Source organism: Phoxinus phoxinus (genome assembly GCF_949152265.1).
Source record: "Phoxinus phoxinus genome assembly, chromosome: 1".
Classification (NCBI taxonomy): Eukaryota; Metazoa; Chordata; class Actinopteri; order Cypriniformes; family Leuciscidae; genus Phoxinus; species Phoxinus phoxinus.
Window position 1 is genome coordinate 12,870,833 of NC_136876.1, and position 9,378 is coordinate 12,880,210.

The window sequence follows — 9,378 nt, forward strand, 5'->3', positions numbered from 1 at the left end:
TTTTCAGTTCTGTGAGGACTGTTGTAGAAGTGATGTCCTTGAGAAGGTCAATCTCATACCAGTTGGAGTATGAGTCTACAAGCACCTGAAAATGCTTGCCATCCCATTCGAAGATGTCAGTTGCTACTGTAGACCATGGTAGGTCCGGAACTGGGTGTGACTGTAGTGGTTCTCTCTGCTGATGGGGCTTCTGACAGTTGCAAACAGAGCATGAGAGTACTGCTCTGTCAATGTCACTGCTCATAGTAGGCCAGAACACTATGTCCCGGGCTCTGCGTTTGGTGGACTCCGCTCCTGGATGTCCTCTGTGCATGATGTCTGTGTACGCTTTCTGCAGTGACTGGGAAACGACAAGTCTGTGACCTTTCATGACGACGCCCTCCTCGATTGTGAGCTCATCTCTGAATGGAAAAAAAGAACTGATGGATGGTGGAGCGTTATGCTGTTTGACGGGCCATCCGTGTTTGATGACAGAAGAGAGGGTTTGCAGTAGTCCGTCTTCTGCTGTGTGCCTCTTCAGTTCATCTAAGCGGCTGGATGAGACTCGGCTGACTGACATGACCTCAAAGTCGTTCAGCTCGTTTACATGTTGAAGTGTGGACGCTCTAGGTGCGCGTGACAGGGTATCGGCCAGGTACATGTGTTTACCTTTTTTGTAGACCAGGTCGATGTTGTATTTTTGGAGCTGCAGCATCATGCGTGGCAGTCGTGCAGGCGCTGAGAAGATGGGCTTTCTGATGATGGTGATCAGAGGTTGATGATCGGTCTCTATGGTGACAGGCTTCCCGTATATATAGTCATTGAAACGCGAACACGCAAACACAACTGCCAGTAGTTCTTTCTCGATTTGGGCATAGCGTGTCTCGGTCTCAGTCATTGTCCTTGATGCGTAGGCTATTTGTCTGCCCCCTTGCAAACATGCTGCTCCCAGTCCGTGTTGGGAAGCGTCACATGTGAGTGTGACTGGTTGGTCAACATCGTAGTATGACAGGACAGGCGGACTGGAGATGCATCTTCTCAATGTGTCGTATGCATCTTGGTGTTGCTTTAGCCAGCACCACGCTGTGTCTTTGCGTGTCAGCTGATTGAGAGGGGCAGTTAACTCACTCAGGTTTGGTACGAACTTTCCCAGGTAATTTACCATGCCTAGAAATTGTTGTAGAGCTGTCACATCTCTGGGAACAGGCATTTCAGTGATTGCAGTGGTCTTATCGGGATCTGCTTTCAGGCCTTCGCTGGTGAACACATGACCGACATAGGTTACCTCTGTCAGCCGGAACTTGCACTTGAGGGGGTTGAGTCTCAGATTGACTTTGCGCGCACGGTCGAGCACTCTCTTTAGGTTTGCATCGTGCTCCGCTTCCGTGCGGCCTCCGACGATTATGTCGTCGACAATGATGGCACAGGGGTACCCCGCGAATATCTTGTGCGCTGGAATACTTCGCTGGCTGAGTTTATTCCGAACGGCATTCTTAGGAACCTGTAGCGTCCAAAAGGTGTGCTAAATGTGGTCAACAGAGATGACTTACTGTCCAGGGATATCTGCCAAAATGAGCTTTTGGCATCCAGTACTGAAAACAGTGTTGCATTGGCCATTTGTGCTGCAACCTCCTCAACCGTGCGCATCGGATGATGGGGGCGCTTTAAGGCTGTGTTTAGATCTTTGGGGTCTATGCAGATCCTTATGTCCTTTGTTTGCTTCTTGTTTGTTGCTACCATAGATGACACCCATTCAGTTGGCTCTGACACTGGAGTGATGACACCCAGGTCTGCCATTCTCTCTAGCTCCGCTTTCACTCTGTCCTGCATGGGTACAGGGATGCGGCGTGTTGGGCGGACGACGGGCTGCACGTCAGGGTCTATTTTCATAGAATATGTCACCGGTAGCTTGCCAGGTTAATCCTTGAATAGATCTGCATACTCTGTGAAGATCTTGTGTGGCATGTTGATATCTGTGTTCACACTGAGTTGGTGAACATCTTTGCTCAGTGTTACTAGCTTCATGCGTAGGCTTGCTAGTAGGCCTAGTAGTGGCTGGACATTCCTCTCCACAATGTGGAATTGTAGTTTGTATTGCTGACCTGCAAGCTGACATTGCAGGACGACTGAGCCCAAGGTGCTGATCATGTTTCCTCCATATGCGACAAGGTTGGTGATTATTGAGCGGTCAATCGGTTCCCTGCTCTCCACATGTTTAAAAGCATCATATGATAGAACGTTGCACTGTCCACCTGTGTCGACTTTCATCTCCACAGCTTTGCCATTGATGTGCACAGTGGCGAACGCTACATTTTTCTCATGTACATTTGAGTCTATAGTGTCCACGAGTCACGACAACTGGTGTTATTCCATCAATACAGAATGAGTCATCTTCAACAGTGCTGCCCGTGGCCTGGTTCAGTTCGAGGTGATGGACAGACTCCCTGGAGCTTTGCATCCTAGAGTATCTCTGCACTGACCTGCAGCATTTCTTATAGTGGTTCCATTTTTTACATGCATGGCATTGTTGACCAGAAGCTGGACAACTTTCTCTCTTGGCATCATGGCTGCCACCACAATTATTACAGTTGACAATAGGCTGTTCATTTCTCCCTGTCTGTGCCCTCTGTCGTGGCTCAAATCTCTGCTTCCTCCCACATTTGTACTGCAGACTGTCAACACTAGGAGGAGCATGCGACGATGACAATACCCTGGTGTGATGTTCTGTTTGTTCATAAATTTGACACAGTGAGATAGCTTTAGCTAGAGTTAGCTCACTGTCACGCAGCATTATTTTTCTTAGATTATCATCAGTTATGCCACAGACCAGTCTGTCACGGATGAGCTCGTCTTGCAGTGTTCCGAAATTACAGCTCTTTGCTTTTATCCTTAGATCTGTGACATATGATTCGAATGGCTCACCTTGGTTTTGGAACCGTGTATTGAACTTGTGTCTCTCCACTATGACGTTTATTCGGGGACTGCAGATCGCACGGAATTTCCTCTTTAAACATTCGGGGTTCTCTTTTGACTCAGCCGGAGTGATGATGGGTCCCAGTGCGTCGTCAACGTCGGGTCCTCTCACCGCGGGCGCGTAGACGAACGACCTCTCCCTTTCAATTGCCTCCGATCCTGCGAGATTGAGGAGAATGTATAGGCTTGTGTGCTGGCCGGCTTGTCAGAGTGTGCCGCCGCGATAAAAATGTCATATTCCTGTTCAAACACTCGCCAATTCTCCGCGATGTTCTCATCAAAGATGAGGGGGTCCAGTCTGCGAAATCCGTCCGACCCCGTTGGCAGGAAGGATAGCCGGTAGCAACGTTAGAAGCTGGTTACTGTCCTTATTCGACCGGCAAGTATTAGTGCGCTCCGTGATGAATGAACTGCACGATCAAAAGTGTCCGTGTTTACTTCTGACACCATGTAGAATGAGCAGGCAGAGGGAATAGTTTATAAACCGAACTCTGTTTATTAGTCTCATCACACAACCCTGTATCAGGTAGCCTAGCCTCGTATCGAACACCACCACTCTTGCGCAGGCGCCATATCTCCCAAGTACGGTGGCTACCGGGGCACATTAAACTGCAAGCGAGCATTGGGTGAATGCTCTACATGCAGGTCAACAGCTGAAAGACAACATGTTTTAAACCCTGTCTAACACGGTTAACGTTTTGTCAATGAATGGACAGAATGAACACTAAAGAAGAAACAATTCAGGGACCAGATTCATCCCAGTCAGTGTGGAAATAGTGTAGTGGGCCATGAGTTCAGTCTGGATGTTAATGGATCTTACGGAGAGTGTGAGTTTGAGTTATTTTAAACCAAATGCTTTTTGACTGCAATGCTCACTGTGTGTGTGTGTTAACTGAGTATTAACGTAATTAACTGTACATACATCAGATTTAGTTTAAAGTATGTGTGTGAGTTTGGAACAACCATCATCCAACCTGTCAGTCAAACATCATGTTATGATGAGAGCAGATGAACCCAAACGCAGACAGTATGATATCACATAACGTTTAATATAACAGAAAAACAGGGGAAAACAAATCCCACGAGGGGGCAAAACACGGACGGGACAAGGAATCGTAGATTGACAAGACAAAACTATGACGGCACAATGTCTTTATTTATTTCAGACCCATGGGTCCATATAAACATACATCATAAATTAACAAACAAACACCAAATACATTTTAAAAGACATACAAGCTTTCTTTCCAATGCTTCCAAAAACAAGAAAAATACCTTGTATCACTCAATGCAATGTCATTTAAGACCCTAATAATACTATTTTTTGAAACACTCAATCTACATATAAAATTATACATACATTTCCTTAAAACAGCATTCAACGTAGGCACATTATTACCCACAAACATTTGGCTTGCACTTGACCACCTTGGAAGCTTAAGCAAAAATCTAAGTGCATCATTAAATGCCACCTGAAGCTTTCTCATCTTTGCTTTAGAGTATTTACACCAAAGGTGGGCTGTATATAAAGAAGTACAGTATGCCCTAAATAGAGTTATTTTAACCTCATCTGTACACATACAAAATTTACGAGCAAGCATATTAGCCTGCCCATAAAGTTTACAGCACTGACGCTGCACATCATCATCATCGTTTAAATCATTTTTAATGATGTGACCTAGGTATTTTACTTTATTCACTACATTTAAAACTTGGCCATCTAAATAAAAAGAAGGAAAATTTAGTTTAAGGTCTTCTTTGGCTTTAACAATCATGATAACAAATTTTTTTTAACATTAAATTTTATGTCATGCTTCATACCATAGCTTGAACAAATTCGAAGCAACTGTTGTAAGCCGGCACTGTACGGAGACATAATAACAACATCGTCAGCATACATCAAATGATTAATGATACTATCACCTATCAGGCATCCAGTCTTACACTCATTTAATTCCACCGAAAGACCATCCACATATAGGTTAAAAAGAAGGGGTGACAATACCCCCCCCCTGCCGAACCCCATTCGTCGTATAAAACGGCTCCGATACGTTATCACCCCATTGCACTTTTAGAGTTTGATGTATATACCAAAAATGTAAGATTCTTATCATATATGGGGAGACCCCTCTTTCCTGCAATTTTGTAAATAACTTAGTATGGTTAATTCGATCAAACGCCTTGGAAGCATCTAAGAAACTGTGGAATTATGAGCATTGAACTTACTAGCTACCTCTTTTAACGAATATATGCATAAATCAGTGCCATGCTTACTTTTAAAGCCGAATTGATTATCCGTAGTTGTTAAGTATTCTTTGACCCTATCCATGAGGATTTGTTCAAATATTTTCGAGAGGACACTCGCCAAAGCAATTGGCCTATAGTTTTCTGTCCCGGTTATTTTACCTGTTTTATCTTTAATAACAGGCACTAGTAAGACTGTTATCATGGAATCAGGTAACACTCCATGAAATAAAAAACCTGTAAAACACAAAGCAAGTAACACTGAGATCCTAGAGCTAGCGTGTTTCAAATGTTCAGCTGTTATTCGGTCTGGACCACCAGCTTTATTATCGGCCAATTTCTCGATTGCGTACTTCACCTCATCAGGTGTAATAATCATACCTACATCATTTGATACATGACCAACTTTAAATTCCTTCCTCTCAACACAATTAAAAAGACCTTCATAATATTTCCTCCACAAGTTGACAATATCCTCAGCCCCAACTGCCCCATCCATGCTATTCGGCATAGGTATTTTCCTGTTATTTATAGCCTTAACTTCTTTCCAAAATTCATAAACATTATTTTGCTGAAGGTTCTTGGCCAATGAGTTTGCTCTCATGGACAGCTCGTTCCTTTTTATATATCGCAGAGCGTATTTAAATTTAGCATTTGCCACTTTCTTATCCTCAAATTCTGGGCCATACCTAGCTTTACCTTTTAAGACCCAGTGTTTGAATGCAACTCTGGCCTGCAAATGCAGTTCAGAGACATAATCATTCCATCCGGCCTTAAAATTATATTTTTTAACCCTTTTTTGGCAAAAAGATCTACTGGCATCATCTAAGCAACCCACTATTTCATCATACATCTTACATAGATTGTACTTGTGCTTAGGATTCTTACAACCAGCATTATCACACACAATAGTCTCATTTGGGACTTCTATATTACTCAACCTCTTCTCTGTCAATAATTTATATCTCCAAAGATCATTTGCTGTGAGTCTTGCCCAGTCTAATTTACTTTTTCGTTCGGAATGTTCACATTTAGTCAACTCAGGTAAACTTTCAACATTTAGCATAATTGCAATTGGTATGTGGTCTGTTGTAGCTAAGTTATATAATATTTCAAGTTTATCTAGGGAATCATGTGCATCTGCTGTACATATACAGTGATCCAGCCAGGATGTTGTATTCCATGCCTCACTTATATATGTAAAGCTTTCTGCTGGTAATAATGTTTGGCTGGAAAAAAACAACTTGCTATCCAGGCAAAACCTAATTAGCTGTTGGCCAAACAAAGAATTATTATCAGATATGTCAGCATTCATATCCCCCAATATAAATATACTAGTACATACATTTTCATTTATAAAAGCACTTATAAAAGCAAGCATATTCATATATTCATCTTCATTTTGGCTACATTCATATGGAGCATACACGTTCAAAATTACAAAGACCTTTTCATTATGCTCCACTTTGATTGCTATACACCAGTCTGCTTCTAATCTAATCACAGTAATCAGAGGGTCGTATTTCTTATGCCAAAAAATGAACAATAAACAAACACTACTTCTAATTAACACTCACAATAACAAAACTTTCACAAGGTACTCACCGGTAAGATTAACAATGAACCGACACAGGACAGCAAACACAAGGGGATTAAATAGGGAGACTAATGATAACAAAACAGGTGACAGGTAAAGCAATAATGACTAAACGAGGATAACAAGGAGGGCGGGGCTGGATGACGAGACAACACAAGCACATGGCCCAAACAATTGGCCATGCGCTTGTACACAAAACATGGGTCTGCCATGATCCTGCCACAAGACCAGGAAAAACAAAGATATGATGGCAGAATCATGACACATCACAGCCAATAAGGACAAAGATCACTGTTAATGACATTAATAACCGCTAATAAAAACAACTGAGCAGAAAACTGCGGTCCTCGATCTTCACTGATCAAATGACACATGACTATTAAGTTACAAACTAATGACAGATGAGAAGAGCTTTACTCTACTAGTCTTTTACAGTCTTTCAGACTGGTCAACGTCTCTGAGATATTTGTGAGTGAAATCAGACAAACAGTAACAACATTTTCATGTTATCCCTATTATGTCAAATAAGACAAAAATCGCTCTCTATTCACCATCCACACAATTTTACAGATTAAAGGATAATTCCGGTATTTAACACCTTGAGTCTATATTGTAGTTTGTTTTGGATGAACAAGAGTGGTGGACAACATTTTTTTGACAATGGTTCCTCTCTCGAGTTTTTGACTATAATAGAATTGGCCATGGACCCATTTAACATTGGAGTCAATGGGCATGTCCGAAAATGTAATTAAAACAGCCAATAATGTTCGTTTACAAAACTGTTAAACTCACCGAGTGGTTAGTGGTGTTCGTTGATGATTATAAACAATATATCGTCGCAATATATGATTCCAATCCGTTTATTTTGCTATAGTGGAACTATTTTTTCAGACACTTCACAACTGTGTAACTTCCGCTCAATATTTGAATCTGAAGCGTTAGCACGCTCCCGACCACTTGATGGCGATAACCGATGTTTATGTCTCGCGGGACACTCACGGTCACAGTCGAGTTCAACTTCATAATCCATGTTACAATTAATGAAGGTTTTGTTTGTTTATTTCGCTTACTCTCCCGGAGCACAGTTGCTCTGGTCGCTAGCCTTATGAGAAACGGAAGCGAGCAAAAAGACTACATCGACCAAATGTAAACAGCCCCCTTTCCGTTTCCGGTAGCGCATTTATATTAACGAGCACTCAGTCCTTCAACAGAATTCAATGGGATTTTACAAAATGACGAATAAAACACGACAGAAACTGTATTTCGCAACACTTTTTGTTTCTGGAACATCAACTAACATCACTAATCACTCGGTGAGTTGCACAGTTTTGTAAACGAACATTATTGGCTGTTTTAATGACATTTTCGGACATGACCATTGACTCCAATGTTAAATGGGTCCATGGCCAATTCTTTTATAGTCAAAAACTCGAGAGAGGAACCATTGTCAAAAAAATGTTGTCCACCACTCTTGTTCATCCAAAACAAACTACAATATAGGCTCAAGGTGTTAAATACCGGAATTATCCTTTAACAATTCTAATGTTTTATTGCAAGTGTTTTCCCAGTTTTTTCATCTAAATCTATTTTGATAAAAACATTCTTTACATTCATTCAGTTTTATATTTATTCATTTTACTCCATTATACTATGACTTCTATACACTCTTCTATACTATGTTTTATATAATAGCCAACGAAAACTCACTTTAATGTTTAAAATTATGAAACCAAGGTGTTTGATTTTAATAATTCAGGAAATAGCTGTAAAATAACAGGGTTTTTTCTGTATAGAATCTAATCAAAATTTTTGTAAACGTAGGCTACACTTTTTAAAAATTTGGATATTTTTATTTAATTTCACGTTTTTTGTTTGGCAGCCAGTCGTTTGACCATTTTTTTTTTATTGTGACATTTTTATTACCGCCATAATTTTTGTCATTTTACATAAATTACATATAAATGTAGGCTACAGTAGTTTAAGAAAACAGAAAAAATATGTATATATGTATATATCCTTGCCTAATGCATGAAATGTTCAGACATATGTTTTATTATAATTTTATTTTATTTATTTTGTTTTTGCTGAGGGACGAAAAAATTGCGTCGATGGGTGCTGACGTCACATGCGCGCCAGCTAATTGAAGAGAGACGTGAGCCACGTGTGGCTATCGTTAATCTAATCCATCGTTGTCAATATTTTTCTAAATGGATGTCTGAATTGTTTTATTGCATTAGGTAAGTGGCAATTGTTTGATATTTTTCATGTTTGTACAAGAAAATGTGGATGGTTAATGCTTGTAATCAAGTATAAAATGTGCAATAGAACACATGTAAAGCCTTTAGTAGTATACGTGTTTGCACATTGATGTAATGGGAATAATGTTTAAAAGTTATGACTATTTCGTGATGGATGCTAACGTCACATGCGCGCCAGCTCATTGAAGAGAGAGATGTGAGCCACATGTGTGGCTATTGTTAATCTAATCCTTGTCAATACTTTTATAAATGGATGTCTGATTATTGCATTAGTTGTCTCAATGCTTGGTGATCGTGATTCGCGCAGTGAGGGAGAACCGCGCTGGA